This window comes from Alosa pseudoharengus, unplaced genomic scaffold (genome assembly GCF_046254945.1).
Source record: "Alosa pseudoharengus isolate Yale_2024_CS ecotype anadromous, Long Island Sound unplaced genomic scaffold, YU_APseudo_1.1 YU_APseudo_1.1_scf_20, whole genome shotgun sequence".
In the NCBI taxonomy this organism is placed as follows: Eukaryota; Metazoa; Chordata; class Actinopteri; order Clupeiformes; family Clupeidae; genus Alosa; species Alosa pseudoharengus.
The window spans coordinates 18,749,441-18,767,556 of NW_027468664.1; the positions used below are offsets into that span (position 1 = coordinate 18,749,441).

Sequence of the window (18,116 nt, forward strand, 5' to 3'; positions counted from 1 at the left end):
CTCGTATTTGAAAAAAATGCCCAGATCCGTTTATTGGGTGCCACGGATGTCTATCAAATGCGTCTGTGCATAGCTCATCATTGTCTTGCTTTCCCCCTTGTTCTGTGATTGGTCCCCTATCTCAGGTGAAAATTTGCTCCATGGCAAGGGCGTAGGTTTGGTCTCAGCTTTGGTAGGGACACATCCACAACTCCTGTTGTCACGATACCAACATTATTGTTTCAATACCAATAGCAAGTGAAGAATCTCGATTTCGATACTATTGCGATTTTTTAAAAATTTGATTTGGTTTGTGTGATTTGTGAGATCATTCACATCAGTGGTAATCATAGAATTTGATTGACCCTCCACACACACACACACAAAAAGTGATGGTTGTCATAGGTTTCTTTTTCATATTTTGGAATTCATATAAACTATAAATTTATATTGATAATTATTTATAGTATGTTATGATCTACATAATTACTAATAGCTAAACATATTTAGTAATTTGATTACATCATATTGATATTTAAATTATTATGCTACACTTGTCTATATCATCACATTTGGTGTGTAAATCTAATCTTCACTTTAAGAGGAACGTGAATGCTGAAAAATAGTTTCGCAAGTGCAAGGATATGTGGATTCAATTTTGCTATGTCATTAGATAAAATAAATGTTAAAAAAAACTAACAAGTCAAAGAAAATCTTTCTGGGGTGAGATCATAGAAGAGATAAGTGTCTCGCAATGTTCATTTATGAGTATGGATATGCACCAGTTTATCTTTTATTTCTTTGCATTGTGCAGGCTACATTCACAAATACATTAGCCTACATAAACAGAATATAGGAACAGGAAAATGTCTCGGATCCATTGTTTATTGCGACTGCAAGATTGGTAGCCCAATTAGCCTAACAGTCAGTGATGGTGACTTATAGCCTATGTGACTGTCCGTGCGGCACACCCTTATTCATCACGACTCCTAACTTTGGTTGAAAGATTACAGAAGCTAGCTTAGCTGTGACAATATCCTGGGTAATATCCTAACAGCTAATGCTATTTTACACAGTAAAATACGCATTTGAAAGCCTGGTCACCAGTTGCCAGTTTGTATGGCTATTTTGCCTAGACTGCAATGAAAAAGCTTCGTATTTTGGCAAAGCTGATCTACAAACCACAAAAAGGGGCAAAGATGTACATGCTGAAGGGCAAAGGGAATATCACAATGTTTTATTCTGGCCTTTTTTGGGATACTATGTATTGGCAGACAGCCCTAACTTACCGTTGTCGTTGACACACCCGCTCGCTTGACTGCCGGTGCAAACAAGTACAGTAGCCTTTGACACTCTCCGTGCGTGTAGGCCTGCTGTAGCGTGCGTGTCAGATAACCCTTCCCCCTCCCCCTCTGTTTTTCAGCAAATCATATGACGACGTTTTTTGTACTGTTGTACTGTGCTGGCTGTCGGAATGATCAGCAGCACAAATAAGTTCGCTAAAATATTGGTGGGGACAATTTTGTCATCTTAAAATATTGATTAGGACTAGTCCTTAGCGTCCCACCCTAAATCTACGCCCATGCTCCATGGTCTCCAGGCTGCCTTAGCAGCATGAATCAAATCGCGCGCAAGGCAGCATGGGAACACCCAGGCTAGCTCAGACAAACATAAAGAAACACATTCTCAGCTCATGTCTAACATAATGCAAATGTCAAACACACAAACACACACAATTTTAGTGTACATTTCAGCTCCCATACAAGCACACATGGACAATAAATACAATGATTTAAAATGTGGATGAAAACCAACCCCGCACAATCACACACATTTCTCTTTCCCAATCAAGTTACCCAATTACAGGGTGCGGGACCAGGAAGTGACAGTGTGCGTAGGAGAAATAGTCAGTCTAAATGTTGCGGGAAGGGTCACATGCCCTTACTCTATATTTTGTGATATGTAGCGAGAAACTATCACAATTAAATCTCAAAACCCAGGTTTTGTGACCAAAAAATACATCTCTCATTAACGAACTATCTGCCAGCCACTTACTTTGAGTTTTTCTCACTCAAAGGTGACTTTATGAAATCGTTGCTCTCTCGCTATGAAAAAAGGGAACGTTCATGTTGGTAATTCAATTACCAACACCTAGGCCCGTTTCCATTGTGAGCGTTCGTGGTAAAACCAAGGAGGCAGGAACTTGTCCAGGAACCTGCTCACTTGGTCCTCTCAGTCCTTAACCTGACTCTCGCCAGATGAATTTCGTTCCGCTTAGCTCTGCCTAGCTTCACTCACATCCATCTGGGACCTCTTCCGTTGAGAGTGATTTCTACACCAGATTTTATGGTAGAGCCAATCAGGACGCAGGGCGGGAGTTTCATAGATGTGATAGCGTAGAAGCGACGGTGAGACTGTTATCAGCAGCGTGTTATCAGGGTTGGCTTCAATGTGAGTGGTTGAAATAGCACGTCAATAGATGACGGACAAGTGGCTTATCCAGTCATATGCAAGCATTTTTTGATTAGGCTCAGCCTTCTGAAGCAACACTCCAATGGATTGATCCCAGATGGATGAGTGGAGCTAGGCGGAACGAAATTCATCTGGCGAGATTCAGGTTACTCAGTCCTTGTGTTTCCATTAGAATTGAAGGACCCTGATCGAACTAACAAGCTTCTAGAAGTGACGCAAAACTTCCTCTACAGTTTCGATCGTGACGTAATAGTTTTGCGACGATTCAACACTACTTCCTTAGTGAGCACGCCAAATACAAACAACAACCAGATCATGGAAGGAGCTGAGATGACTGCTCAAATTTCATGGGAAATATATGTTAATTTTGAATTTGATGCCAGCAACATGTTTCAAAAAAAGTTGGGACGGGAGCATGTTCACCACTGTGCTGCTTCAACTCTTCAATTAACAAAATTCTGTAAACGTTTAGGAACTGAGGAGACCAGTTGCTAGAGTTTTGAGAGTGAAATGTCCCATTACTCCCCGATATAGGATTTCAGTTGCTCAACAGTATGGGGTATTGTAAGTCATGTTTTTCATTCCATTATGCACCTAATTTGACAAATCTGGACTGCAGACTGCCATTTTAGCACCTGGACTCATCATCTATGCAGAAATACTATTTGAATATGTGCAGGATTAATTTTGGCATTGTTTTCCTGAAATATTCAAGGTCTTCCTTGGAAAATACATTGCCTGGATGGGAGTATATGCTGCTCAAAACCTGTATACATCATTCAGAATTGATTGTGCTTTGCCAAATGTGCAAGATACCCATGCTGTAGGCACTAATGCTCTTCCACACCATCATAGATGTTGGGTTTTGAACTGAACACTAAATAAGTTGGATAGGTTGGATACTTGGATAGAGCATCTCCTCTTTAGCCCAGATGAGTCCATGATTTTCAAAAAGAATGGCAAATTTTGATTGGTCTAAACACAGGAACTTTTTACCCCAGTCCATTTTAGGCCCAGATAAGATGGTGGTATTTTCTGTATCATGTCTCAATACAATGTTGGCTGTTTTGACTGTTACAATTTTGGCTGCAGTTTTTGAATTGAGTATCAAACTGTGCACATAACCAATAGTTATCAGAGGTTTTCCTGAGCCCCAACAATGACAGGTCTGGAAACAGGTTTGGTGTTGGTGCAGTGCCATCTGAGGTCCAAAAGACCACAGCCATCCAATTTGTTTTTCAGCTCTTTCCCTTGTTTGCAAAGATTTCTCTGGATTATCCGAACGTTCTAATGATATTATGTCCTGTAGATGACATACTTCACAATTGCATCTTAATAAACACTAGAAATGCAATTACGAGGAATTACACGAGGGGATGCAGTCTGCTGGTTAGGGTGTTGGTGGGGCTGTTGGTAGGGTAATTGTGATACCTGCAAAGGTGCTTTTGGAGTAACCAAATTTGAATCTTGTGTGACATGGCATTATTCAGATATCACACTCAAGGTGTTTTTGACCTTGACATTTGACCTTCAGCCTTCAACTCACTTCATCTTCGAGTCCATAAAAACACTTGTACCAAATTTGAAGCATGTACGTCAAGCCGTTCTGGAGATATAATGCTGAATGCATGATATATGGCTGGGACTTTTATTTTGACACAGAGGAAACACTTTAACAGGATGTGTAGTTCAGGTAGAGCTAGATTGTATGCTTAGAGGCTGAGACAGTTGAATTCCTCACAGGTGACACCTGTGCCAGTGTTCTGATTAGCCTGGGAACTGCTCTGAGAACTACTTAACGAGCGCAGCTGGCTCTATTATGACATCACAGCCCCCATTCAAGTCTATGGGGGAAAAATACACTTTTAATTACAAATATCTCAAAAAGTATAAACTTCTCAAAAATGAAAAACGGATAGGACGGTAAAGCCTTGGAAGATCTACGGAACGGTGTTTGAACCAAATTTGTACGTTAAGCGGTTTGGGCTGAATAGCACGCACAAAAAGGTAAAAAGAAAAATAATAACAAGAAGAAGAAGTTTTCGGATTTCAATAGAGGGGATGCATCCCCTCTAATTCAAATTACATTGTTTCATCATTTGTGCACACAGGTTTACACAGAGTAATGAATACCCCTACATCTTTACTTCTAAGGGACCCTGCCTCTCTGGGATGCTCTTTTTCATACCCAATCGTGTTGCCAGTTACCTTAATTCGTTTTTTTCCAGCATTTTGTTAGCCCTGTCCCAACTTTTTTTGAAACATACAGTATTGCTGGAAATATATATTTCCCATGAAACAGTCAAATTTGTCATTTTCAACATATGTCGATATGTCTGTGTCCTTTTTGCAAGTAAATATGAGTTTAAGAAAGTTGCAGATTATTACACTCTGTTTTTATTCACATTTTACACAACGTCCAAACTTTTGCTGTTTTGGGGTTGTACATAGATGGTCACCAGCCTATACAATGGTACATGATAAAAAAAAAACCCATCTGTCATTCAATGGCAAAAAGATATAGAACCAAATGACAAAAAATGCTTCAAGAACAAGTCATCTTCTAGAATGATTATCCAAGCACTGCATGTGTTGAGTCACTTGCATGTATTGTGAAAGTGACTGGTGTAGTGATAGTCTTTCTTCTCATTTGGCGCAGTATTATAATGGACAACACAGAGGCAACAACCTGTGGGAACACCACAAAAGTAGCTGTTAGAAGTTGAGATGAGAGAGCAGGATGAAGCATAAAGCACAAATGCTAAAGGCATACTCATCAACATGAACACATACCATAAAAAATATTAATGTAAAACTCAACGCTGTTTCTTTTTTCAGGGCCATTCTCACTTCGTTGAACATGTAAGGAAAACATGGCTGGAGATGAAAACACAAGGATGAAAACATATCAGGATGTGGAGTGATGAGACTAAGGACCCTATTTTGAAGATCTAAAACGTCTGGTCTGAAGCACATGGTTAAATTATCAGGCAGGCAGGAAGATGGTTCAGGGATGGGTTGTACTTACATCTCTCTGTTATCTCTCTTATGTTTCTGACTGGCTCAATATGCCTAAACACACTTATGCCTTGCACTTTAGACTATCCATGTAGATAGCTAAAATGGGGCCCTTAATCTTATATTCACTTTGTCAGATAGACATCTTGTTTCCTTTTAATATGAATATGCAGTTGAGTAAAACAAGATGACTAATATATCTTTAAAACAGTGTCACTGATTAGAAATACTATTAACCCTAGGGTACGTATGTGTTTATAATAACAGAGAGGGGCCATATAAACAGCTATTTTGTCCCTCCAAGGTTGCAGAGATGGTCATTACCTGAGTATACACCTGGATTTCCTCAGCTGTTTTCGTCTCGGTGTTAATCGTACGGATATTAACCTAGACAATGCCAAAGAGAGGTGCCATGTTATTAGCAGCAGCAGTGTTAATTAAAGACTATGACAAAAAATATTCGTCAACGAACCTTTTTCACAGATGAAAACTAAATAAAAAATAAATAAAAAGTCAGATATGATGAAGACTATGACAAAATATAACTGACACTTTAGTCAACGAATAAAAATGAGATGAAAATGTTAAGGGGGGACGAATGGAGAAGAGATCCAATCAAAACTACTCTTTTTGTCGGACAAGTTGGGAAGAAATCTAATCAGAGTGAATCTTTCAGGGTAAGTTGATCTATGCAGAAGCAGCAGAGCAGGCGTAACAACTAAACAAACGCAGCAGCAGTTGCATAGGAGGAGAACAAAGACGAGTTTGCAGAACTTCGCACAGTTTCAAGGACGTTTTCACAACAGTTCACAGCAGCCATACCAATGGATACCTTGTCTTAGCTGAATTACTGAAGCTAAGCAGGTGTGGGCCTAGTTAGTACTTGGATGGGAGACCTTCTTGGAAAACTGGGTTGCTGCTGGAAGTGGTGTTGGTGGGTGGCCAGTAGGTGGCACTCTTCCCTCTGGCCAATAAAGATCGATCCCAATGCCCCAGTGCTGTGACGGGGACACTGCACTGTAGGAGATGCCGTCCTTCGGATGAGACGTTAAACCGAGGTCCTGACTCACTGTGGTCATTAAAGATCCCATGGCACTTATCGTAAAGAGTAGGGGGTTCCCCGGTGTCCTGGCTAAATTCCCAATCTGGCTCATTCAATCTGGCCCCCTAATCATCCCCCACTGTAATTGGCTCATTCACTCCCTCACTCTCCACCTCAAGCTGGTGTGTGGTGAGCGTTCTGGCGCATAATGGCTGCCGTGCATCACCCAGGTGGGTGCTACACATTGGTGGTGGTTACTAGTGAGGACCCCTTACCCCTCCCCCCCTCCCCTCATTGTAAAGCGACCTTGGGTACCATGAAAGGCGCTATATAAGTCCAAGGTATTATTATTATTATTATTATTAACAGTTAGGTTGTTTACATTATATGCACAGACTTAGTTACACAGCTGTGACTGATTTCAGCTGTCTTCGCTCATTAACCTAGCCTGGGTGCCAGTCTGAACTTAGTCCCGCCCACAACATTTGAGGTCGGGAAGTTGGCATTGCTCCATTGTGGAGCAAGTATGCTCGCCCTAGATCGGGCGGACCAATCAAATTGGACTTTACGATGATGGACAGGTGAGCAACAGCGCCTGGTCTATCGTCATCTGAGCATGCTTAGATTAGTTTGTTTGAAACAAAAACGCTGTAGCTAGGAGACATGGCTTTTAAGACCCCATATGATGGAACACCACTTTTCCATCAGAAACATATTTGTAAAAAGCATAGCTAGAATGATATAGAACATTATCGGTATATTGAATCAAAATGATCATTTTCTCCAAAAACACAAATAGGAATGTAGCTCAGTAAGTAAGAGGTCACTCTATGACGCAGGAGACCAGGGTTCAATTCCTGCTCGCTGCAGCAATTTTGAAGGTGCATTTCTCACAGCTAAACCAAGCTAGATAGATACAGTACAGTACTGTAGTGTCTACAGTAGACATATAGAGATAGAAGGTCGGGCTTGTGGAGCTATAGGCTACATGGTCCTCGCTTTAGATTGGGGGGCTGCAAAATTTACTACAAATAGGTAAGAAAGGTCTTATAAGCGTATTAATTATCCACCTCTTTGTCTTATACACCATTAACAAGCATTAACAAGCTGCTTGTTAACACTTACAACTGTTACCGCAACCGCTACCGTTTTAGCCAATAGGGAAACGATTCAAACGACATATGACATGATGCCATCCTACCATGCGCTCCCAGAGAAGTTTTGATGCGCACTCGTTAGCTACAGAGAGCGAGCTTTGAATTGCGAGTTTGGAGAGTCATTTAGTGTTTGCATAAGCGCTCCGGGCCCACGACCAATTTTGGCCAAATCTATCTTGATTCATTTTTGTATTTATCGATGCTTATTTGTACTGATTGCTGGGGGAAGAAATAATAAAAGAAAATGCTACTAAAGATGCCACTGGTCCGTAGAGTGCGCTTACAATGGGAGTTCAACAGTCCGCACTCTCCCTCTCGCTACACTGTTGCGTTTTAAAAGCGAAACTGATGCCACAACCGGTCTGGGTTTGCCGGAGTAGCCTAGGCCAGGGGTTCCCAAACTTTTCCACGACAAGGCCTCCCAAATACCACTAGGTTCTGGCCAAGGGCCCCCGTGATTAAACCCATCAAGAATACTACGGCAAATGTAAAAATACATTAAGCTAATCCTAATAATTATTTTAGCCACACTTTAGCAACACTTCGCGATGGAGCATACAGTGTGTAAAAATTGTATTTGGGGCTCTCTGCTATATGAGAGCTATCACTCTACTATTATTCCCAGTCATTATCATGGAAAATATAATGTTCAGATATGTGACACATTATTATAATGACATTGTATAACAACCCTCATAGTAATATTTAAGTATATTTTAAAATTTTCAAATGAATTTATTTGTTGCTTTTATTTTTCCTTCCAACTTGCTGAGGCCCCCCTGGCACCCCCTCGTGGTCTACGCTGTGTCTATTTACAGGAGCATAAGCTTACCGCAACAACAGCAATCACCCTCAGGCGCTCCAGCAGGAATGAATGCTATGGTACGCACACCCATCTAGAGGCCCCCCCCCCCACCCATCTAGAGCCCCCCCCCCCGCACAACGAAACATTAAGCCTTACTAATATTTGTCCGTTTCCCAGTTTCGTTCGTGCATGATAACAGGCAACCATAGATAAAATAAAGCAACAAGTAGCCCTAGCCCACAACTTCTGTAATTGCTGCGTGCATTTGTTAGGCTACTTTACAGAAAATTGTAAATAGTCTATTGTCGAGCAGCTAATGGGATACTGCGCAGTTGGGAAGTTATGGTGGGCTAACTTGGTGTGAATACACACACAGGGGAAATTCTCTCTCGTTGTTGAGTTGTCTGATGGTAGGCTACAGTGCATATGGTCGTACACCTGCAGGTACGCCTGATCACAGTTCGCATCGTCGCAGGATAGGCTGCCCCAATGCACAGTCTAAACGGTAAAAACCTTACCTATCCGTTCACGGGGACATGTCAATGTTAACACACAAAACACAATTTCAATAGAGACAAGAAGATAGGCTGTTAGTGTCAGCGGAGTTACTGCCTTGGTGTGTTGCCAAATCTTGTAAAAAATAAATAAAAGAAAGCCTAGCATGCATGGATAGTCTTCTTTCAACCCAGATATCGCAGCATGGAAAAGTCACGACCCACGAGAGAACAAAAACAAACAAATAGCCTAAACAGGCAAAAGTGTAGCCCTTTTGGATGTGTTAAAAGAGCTGTAGTTGCACTTAGTTAGCAATTGATCATGTTGCTTTTTCAAATGAAATGCGTTTGTTAGTAGGTCTAGGCCTATAGGTTAGCCGACTGTCAAAATAGTGAAATTAAACTGCGTGTCTATACACTTTCAACAGAAAACAAAATGCCTCAGCCTCTAATAAGCACAATATGAAGTGGACTAAATAAAAACATGATGTTGGAATAAACACAATATATAGGGGCCCACTACAGGTCGCCCCCCCTATAGTGAACCAATAGCTCCGCCCCTGAGCGTTTGTCAACTTTTATGAAGTTTGTCAACTTTATTTCGTCCTCTTCCGAAAGCGAGGTCTCTATGGACTTTGAAGCCGAGGGGGATTTTCTCAATGGAAGGGACCCTGATCTTGAACTGAGTACATACTGTAGCATCGGCGCATAAAGACTGTGTTAGCGTTCTCCAGCGAAAGGCATGCTGGGACACAAGGGTGAACAATCGGGGGGTTTATGTCGTTATTCCCCTAAGTTAGAAGTGTAAAGTTGGTGTTTTTATCGTAACCTGTTTCCCTTTTTAGTTATCCCTCATGTGTGTTCCTTTTCGTGTGGGGGGCTGGACCTCCCCTGTTGGTGTAGTATGTGTGTTTCCTTGACCTGCCCTGTGTGTATTGTAATCTGTGTCTGAGTCCCTGCCCTCGTTCGTGAGCCAATAAAGCTGCCATTGAACAACGTTGGTGTCGTGTGCATTAAACGTTACATTGGTGTCAGAAGCGACTTTCGAACATGGCCTCCGCCCAGCGAGAGAAGCGGGGAGCGGAAGACCATACCACTGGGTGGAGGCCCACGCAAGAGGATCCAGGGAGAGCCCTTGTAAGGGCTACTAAAAAGCTCGGGGCCTTCTATCGCTACAGCAGACGGAGGAGTGGAGCTATCGTCTGGAGCTGCCTGCGGCCATGGGAGAAGTTCTTGACGGAAGAGGGGCCTGATGAAGCGTTCGCGGAGAAGACGACGCTGGTCTGGGCGCTGACTCCGCTGCGAGCCGCGACGCGTGAGCAGAGCCGAGGGAGTGCGGCGAGGAAGAGGTTCCTAGACGAGGGACGGTTGGCGGAGCCGCTGAGGGCAGCGAACTCACGTCGGTGGGGCAGCTTCGTCGGAAAGGCCCTCTAGAGTGTGACTGTTTTTGTGTGTTTTAACTTTTGGGTGCGTGTGAGGGGCACCGTGCAGTGCTAGGCGCTAGTTCTAGTTGGCCTGTTGGCCGGCGCCTTTAAAAAAAAAAAAAAAAAAAAGTTCGTTGTGTGGAGTTCGATAGCACGACCATCTCGGGGGTCGTGCCTTCGCCGAGGCCGCGAAGGAGTGGAACGGGCCGGGAACAGAGCAGTACGGCTCTGCGAGATGGCAACACGAGGAGGGACGCCGAAGACGGTAGCTGCAGCGGGAGAGCTCAGCGCGGTCCGGTTGCTGTGGAGTCGGTGCCTGTCTGTCCCGGTCGGCGACTCGACGGAGCGGAGTGGCGTTGGCGCAGCTTCACCTGGCCCCCCTCGAACCCCGGTGCTTGGTACAGTGTCGACGGTTGTAAGGCCACCTAGGGCCCCGTCTGGAGAGGAGGAGTGCCGTGGTGACACGCCGCGGAAAGTGCAGCCTGAGGGCGGCTGCTGAGAGGGAGCTGGTGACGAGCGGGTCGGCCACGTGGCTGCTAGCACGCCCGAACTGGATTGCTAGCAGCGTGGCGCCCCGTTGAGTGAGCTCCTGCGGCGCGTGCACCCCACGTGAGTTGGCGGTACTGTCGCACTGGACTGAGTGGCGGGCGACGCGCGCCGACGCTAGCATGTGGCTACCTCGTGGTCGTTGCCGAGGACGGCAACGGCTTGTTGGGGGAGCTATGTAGCGTCGGCGCATAAAGACTGTGTTAGCGTTCTCCAGCGAAAGGCATGCTGGGACACGAGGGTGAACAATCGGGGGGTTTATGTCGTTATTCCCCTAAGTTAGAAGTGTAAAGTTGGTGTTTTTATCGTAACCTGTTTCCCTTTTTAGTTATCCCTGATGTGTGTTCCTTTTCGTGTGGGGGGCTGGACCTCCCCTGTTGGTGTAGTATGTGTGTTTCCTTGACCTGCCCTGTGTGTATTGTAATCTGTGTCTGAGTCCCTGCCCTCGTTCGTGAGCCAATAAAGCTGCCATTGAACAACGTTGGTGTCGTGTGCATTAAACGTTACAATACATTACAGATTGATTATTTTATCAGAAAGTATTTATTACAGACATTATTTGAGTAGTTATGTGTGAAGACCGCTGTGGCTTTGAGTTTGTAAACAAGGGGGAGGGGTGCTGCTGCTGAAGCTTGTGTGTGTGTGTGTGTGTGTGTGTGCGTGCATGCTTACGTTCGAGCATGCATATGTAGGGAGATGTGACTGAATAAATGGCATCTTGAATTTTCTCTGACCGTGGTCAATACAGAAACTTTGTTGGTTGGAAAGGGTGCTTTTATGAGTGCATGTGTAGGATGGAGGTGTGTAATCAGGGACTAGGCATTGGGCTTATTCTGGTGGGGGAGGGGATGCTTACCTGTAATGGCAGTGGGTTTATTTTGGGGGGGACGGGATGTTACTGTGTGTGTGTGAGAGAGAGGGGTTGCGGGGGGAGGGTTGTGTGGAGGATGAGCTAATCGTTGCGTGTCTGTGCTTCAGAGAGCCAGAGAAGTCTGACCCAGATGGGCAGTTGGAGGCAAAGAGGCCATCCCACCAGCCATCAAGGACTACAATGGGTATGTACACTGTTTTCATAATTTCAACTCTTTGAATTGAATTTTGATATCATGTCAATGCATCAATATCAGTAACTTTGGCTATGTTCATTTTCCTATATTTGTTTCTCTACCCAGGAACATGGGTGTTGTGGACCTGTCCGATGCCCTGATTGGCTACTACACCATCCTCCAAGAAGTGGTAACCGGTCTTTCCTGTTCCACTTCATAGACATCACATTTTTGTGTCATTCATCTGTGTGTTTGTATTTTGCACAGTTCAGTTTTGCACTTTTCTAATATTTATATATGCACTTTGTTTATCCTTTTTCTATCCAAATTTCTTAGGCGGAATAGAAGAAAATATGGGTTTTGTGTGGTTATGCTTATGTAATGCTGTGCCTAAATGACTGACATCAAATCCAAATACCTTGCAAAATACCAACAGTATTAGCTTTCATTAGAGACCAAGATTATGTTTCTAGACAAAGGGGTTCTCAAGTTATAAGCCTTTGAAACTAAGTATGCAGTCTTGGTAACCAAAGTCTCTTTTGGAGTGTCCAAATAGATAGATAGATAGATAGATAGATAGATAGATAGATAGATACTTTATTGATCCCCAGTGGAAATTCAAATGGACCTAAGAAAAACACACAGACATACCTGTAGATTTTTTTTAATATAAAATCCATTGAGTCTTTTGACTTCAAATTTGTTTCTGTAGTAAGCTGAGACATGTGGCTCTGGTCTTGTGTTGTCTGTATCTCACTAGATGTGTTTACAGCAGTGTGTTTTAGTCAGTTTACAGATATTTAAAAAAAAAAAAACCTCCCTTCTATCCTCTGTAACTCAGTGTCAGTAAGGCCTAGAATGACCCTGACACTTGTAAAAAAAACTTTAGAGTGTTACCTTTCCAATGATATGAAGCACATCCAAAGTATATGGGAGCTGTACCATTTTTAATTTGGGTATGCCGTTTAGACCAAAAAACGAGACATTCAGCCAACCCTGTCACATTTCATAGTGGTATTTCACCCAGTGCAGTCTGGCTATCATGACTGAAGCAGGCAGACCAGAAAGCACTGCTTTGAATGAAACATTTAGCCTACGTTCTAAAAAGAAAACCCAGACCAGTACTGTTGACAGGAGCATCAATCTACTATTTCTGAATCTGCAGTAACGAATTTCCGTTGCCTACCGTAGCAGTTCTCACGTCTGAAGTAGCACCTCAATGCAAAACAATCTGGAGGTAGTCTTACGAGTTAGCACACCCCTTGATGATAATAATGCTAGCCGCCAGCCTTGTCAAAGGTAACTTAGCTAACGTTTTGCTGAGCCTACCTTAACTAACAAACAAACTCCCTTAATAAATTGACTTGCACGCTTGAAAAAAAAAATTCTTCAAAAGTATGTTGAAGGTGGTTACATTTATTTCCATTCCAATAAGGGACTGTACGATATTTACCGGGGGGGGGGGGAGGGCCGGTCGTCAGGGGGGGAGGGCCTAAGATAATTTTTTAAGCCTTAGGGGAAGGCCCAGGAGAAATTTTTTGGCCTGGGGGGAGGGCCGAGGAAAATTATTTTTTCCTGATCCATGATATTTTTTTCCCCTGATCAATGATCCGTTTTCGATATTTTAAAAGGTTTGTAGGCCAAAACATGATTCACGTCTCTTTGACAGAGTGGGCGAGTCCAAAAAGTCGCAACCCTACCTGAATCTCCCACAACTCCCCTCGTAAGCTTGCAGGTCACCCGCGGTTATGAGTCATAAAGCAAATATTTTAATGATCGGGTCATTTGCGGGCGGGTCAGTTAAAATTAATTAAATATATATTTTCTACAAATAGGCCTACTTAAAATATCACGAGAAGGCTAGCATCAATACAGTAAAGCATCAATACAGTCAACAGTAAAGAAGCTGAAGACGCGAGTTAAAATAATAAAGACACCCCTTCAGGAAAAGCGATATAGGCTATGGGAAATATTGGGAAAAGTTCTTAAAGAAGATGACAGTAGTACAAGTTATGGTCTATGTAGGCCTACTTCTTGCGAATCCATTTAAAAGTATGACAGCCGAAACGGGCAGCCTGCAGGAATAAATCTTATGGCACAGACTACACAGCCATATCTACCGGTATGTATAGGTTCGCGTATGCATAAAAGTTACCTTAGTTCGTTGTGTTTGTGACTTTAAATAGTGGATGTGCTTTAGTAAAGCTTTGTGCTTCATTCAGCATTTTAAACCAGTTCTTACGCTAACGTTTTGACCAGCAATGTATCTCTCTTGCCTACCTTGCCTCCCCATTTCTATTTTCGAAAGAAGTATGTCCATGGCCAAATCTTATCCTAGTGTTCTAATCCTTGGTGGTTGCGTGCGTGCTTGCGCTCTTATTCTCATTCTCTCTCCTGCGCAAACATTATGTCCTGCATGCCTGCGTGTAGTTCTACTGCATAAAGTTTCGCAAATAAATTAGTTTGTTTTACAGAAATGGACTACTGCATGCAGGCTATAACCAAAAGCACACATTTTGTAAATAAGCGGGTCGGATTGCGGGTCGGGTATAATTTTGTCCTAATTAATATTCGCGGTCCGAGTTCCGGTCGGGTTGATTAAAATATCGGGCGACCGCGGGCCGATTGTGACCAAACCCGCGCAACACTGGTTTGTAGCCCCGTGTGTGTGTATGTGTGCTTATGACATTTGCTGGCCGTTTTAACCTTGTAAACGTCATTTTTCGACCAGTTTTATTTGATTCACGTAGGGGGGAGGGCCTAGGAGAATTTTTTTGAGCCGGGGGGAGGCTCCTGGAAAAAAAAAATTGACCAGGGGGGAGGGCCAGGCAGAACATTTTTAACCCGATCGTCTGGCGACCGGCCCTCCCCCCCCGCTAAATATCGTACAGTCCCTAACTTCACAAACTACATTTCCGTTTGCACTTGTAGGCTCTTTCTCTCGTTTTCCTACTGTATTGTTTTGAACTTCTCTATTTCTTATCCTGGACTGCCACCTACTGAATAGAAAAGGCAACAACCTAGTAATTATGTGAATTAAAATCTACAACATGTTTGAATGGCCAAAAAAAGGAAAAATCATAGGGGGTATTCCAAACATTACTTTGGTGTTAGGGTAGTGTTCTGCCTCTGCCAATTTTAGTTAGTTAGTATAGGCAGTTTAGTGCCATCTAGTGGTTCTTTCTGATGTGTAGTCGTTAGGACAGCTATGCTGTATTGTTTGATTTATGACAGCCATAGCAACCAGGACAAGCAGCAGCACATTTTGAGTTATTTGCTGAATATTCATCTTTCTACATCCTACATGTTAAAACCTTTGAAAAGCATAGTCCGTAAATTGCTTATTAAAGTAGATTGTAAATTTAGTGACATTATTTGGTAATTTCTGATAAATCTATCTTTATTTGATAAAACCATGCTGCCTTCTATGAGTTTACTGATCAGCTACTGATGGATTTTTTTTTCATCTGTTTTATCGTATGTTTCTTCAGATATTGAATATTGAATACATATGTTTTGTATCATTTTCAGTTTTACTCTTTATTCATTAAAACCGGAGCTTGGAGGCTAAAACCTGTTTTCTTGAAGGTGTTAGGCTGACTCTCAAATTGTGTTCGATACACACAGGGAGGACAGTAGCCTACAGGTAGCCTACGCTGCACGTCATAGACAGTGAGTGGTAACTTTAGTCATTTGCATTTATCATGCTAAAAATCTGACACCAGGCACTACGCTGATGCCACGCTGAGCCAAAGAGAAAATTATAATAAAAGAGATGTTGAACTTTAGTCTATAATATTGGTTTGGCTCTTCATTGATTCACTTATCTGCCAAACTTGTTTTTAAGATGTTCATAGCAAAAATTAGCCTAGAAATCTAGACGCACCCTAGCGGCGGCAAATTAATTTGCTCAGCCTGTACGTCTAGTATCAAACCATAGGAATTTCTATTGGATGACGTCCACGGCGTCACAGCGCTCTATTTTGTTAGAGAGTCTTAAGGCGGGCTTAACAGGATGATGACAGTCCTACGACGTTGAACAACAAGGAAGGTGGCTATGGCGAACTAAGAGCGGTTGTTTGAATCGGCGTTGGCGTCAACTTTGGAGGAGTTGGACTTGTGCTTTTCTTTGAAAGTTGAGCAACACAATGCACTTAACCCTCTAGGCGCCACGGTCGAGTTTACTCGACAAGATGCGGTACTGAATAAAACGGCCGATTTAGTCAAATAGGGTGTCATATTTCGCTCGACCTCCACTCCACTAGATGGCAGACATGTCATACGTCATCCCCGAGTCCAAAAAAGGGCATGCTTTAAACAAAACCTTTGACATACAGCGCATTGAATCAGTGCGTGCAATACTGGAGCTAGTGTGCGTGTGAGCCACTTTATCATAGCGATATTGTCAACGTCAGCGAGTATTTGCATTAGATTATCGTCTAATGGCATCAAAAAAGTTTACCCGAAATGAAGTGTTGGGTCTTCTATTCGCGGACCCTGATTCTGAAGGGGAATATCTGCCTTCAGAAAATGACGGTGATTTGTTTAGTGAGGCTTCAGATGCGTCCCTGCCTTGCAATGATGCAGCTGGACAAAGTGAGAGTTTAGCTTACACCAAGCACAAACGTTGAATCGTTTGCCCGATGTCACTGGTGGGAATAATGTTTCACGGGTTCGGAGTGTTCATCGGGAAGTTAGCAGGGTGTTAGTGGTGTGGCGAACGAGGCTGTCCATGTAGCGCTAGCTTCTGTCTTCTGACCGCGTGCCTCTCCGCAATCGCGGCGACAGTAACGTGGTGGAGCCTTTGTCTAATGCCACTGGGTATGTTAGACGAGGTCGAAGTGCTCATAGGACAGTTAGGGGGGAACGTAGAGGCAGTGTGGGGAGTCGCAATGAGAATGACAGTAGGCCTAGTCTGAGCTGCGCAAATTCTCTCCACTTGGAGCGCGCGCGCGAGGCAGATCTGGCCATGCTGTTCGCAGCAGAGGTTGTGACACGGGGCAGGGGAGCCATTAGGCCATGCATAGTCTATCACAAGATGATGGGAATGCCGGCCCTGTATGGATAGGACATGGATATGGATAGTCATTATCTCTACAGCAAAAGGCCTGCTACATAAAAAATTGTCAGCCATTTATTAGTAATGATTTACACTGTTGATTTGCTATCTATTTCCCTGACCATTTAGGACATACACTATGTGTTCTTTTTTGTGTGTTCATGTCCTTGTGATGTGTGTGTCTTTGTCAGCTAAGAAAAAAACAACAAAAAAACATAAACAAAAACAACAAAAAGAAAACAAATACTAACATTGTCTCTTGTTGTCTCGTCATCTCACTTCTGATCTGTGCCTTGCCGTGGCAAGTGAGCTTTTGAACTAAACAGTTCTTGTCTACTTGTGTTTGTGTGTCATCTGAATAATATATATGTGCCCCCATACATGGAATCAGAGTGCCTACTGTATGTAGTAAATGGAAAATCTCTACAGCAAAAGGCCAGCCTACCGCTACATGCATTTGGTTTGTTTCTGCTATTTATTAGTAATGATTTACACAGTTTGTTTACTACTTAGTATTTACCTGAGCATTCAGTATTGTGCAATATAGCATACAGAAGGTGAGGGACATTTTGGGGGAAAGAAGTGGTGCATTTTATCATTCAAACATGCGACTTTTCATGAAAATTCTATAATCCAAGATGGCCGCCACCATATGATGTCATAAAATGCAAATTATATATAAACATTTAATCCCTACATAAACTTTGGGTCATCCTTAATATTTCTCTAATTTACAGAAAGTCTCTATCTCTTATCACTTTTAAGATATAGCCTTTTGAAATGAAGATGTCAAAATTGAACGTTTCGGAAAAAAACCTCTGGCGCCTAAAGGAAGTCATTCCTTTCGAAGAAGGATGTATTTGCCGTTTTGCCGACCGGATACGGATATGGTCGTAGTGCTGGCCTATTGCATGCCTAGGCAGTTTGAAAGACAATTCTCTGCCCGCCCCTTGGATTAAGCGAGGTGAATGGGTCGATTCCAGACTATACATTTCTATGATATAGGATGGCTCCGGAAATTCTGGAGAAACATTTTGTCAACTAAGTCCACCGTAGATTAAGTCGACTAAAATC

The 18,116-nt window shown here is 42.9% G+C and overlaps 1 long non-coding RNA gene across 1 annotated transcript in view; it reads right to left on the reverse strand.

Moving 5' to 3' along the window:
- Positions 1 to 4,884: 4,884 nt before the first annotated feature.
- The window catches only part of LOC143136657 (uncharacterized), a 33,056-nt gene continuing 19,824 nt past the window's right edge, over positions 4,885 to 18,116 (reverse strand). Inside the window, exons 7-9 of the long non-coding RNA XR_012989380.1 lie at positions 5,794 to 5,856; positions 5,245 to 5,328; positions 4,885 to 5,140 (exon numbers count right to left, since the gene is read on the reverse strand). This is a non-coding gene — a long non-coding RNA (uncharacterized LOC143136657). The remainder of the gene's footprint in view (positions 5,141 to 5,244; positions 5,329 to 5,793; positions 5,857 to 18,116) is intronic.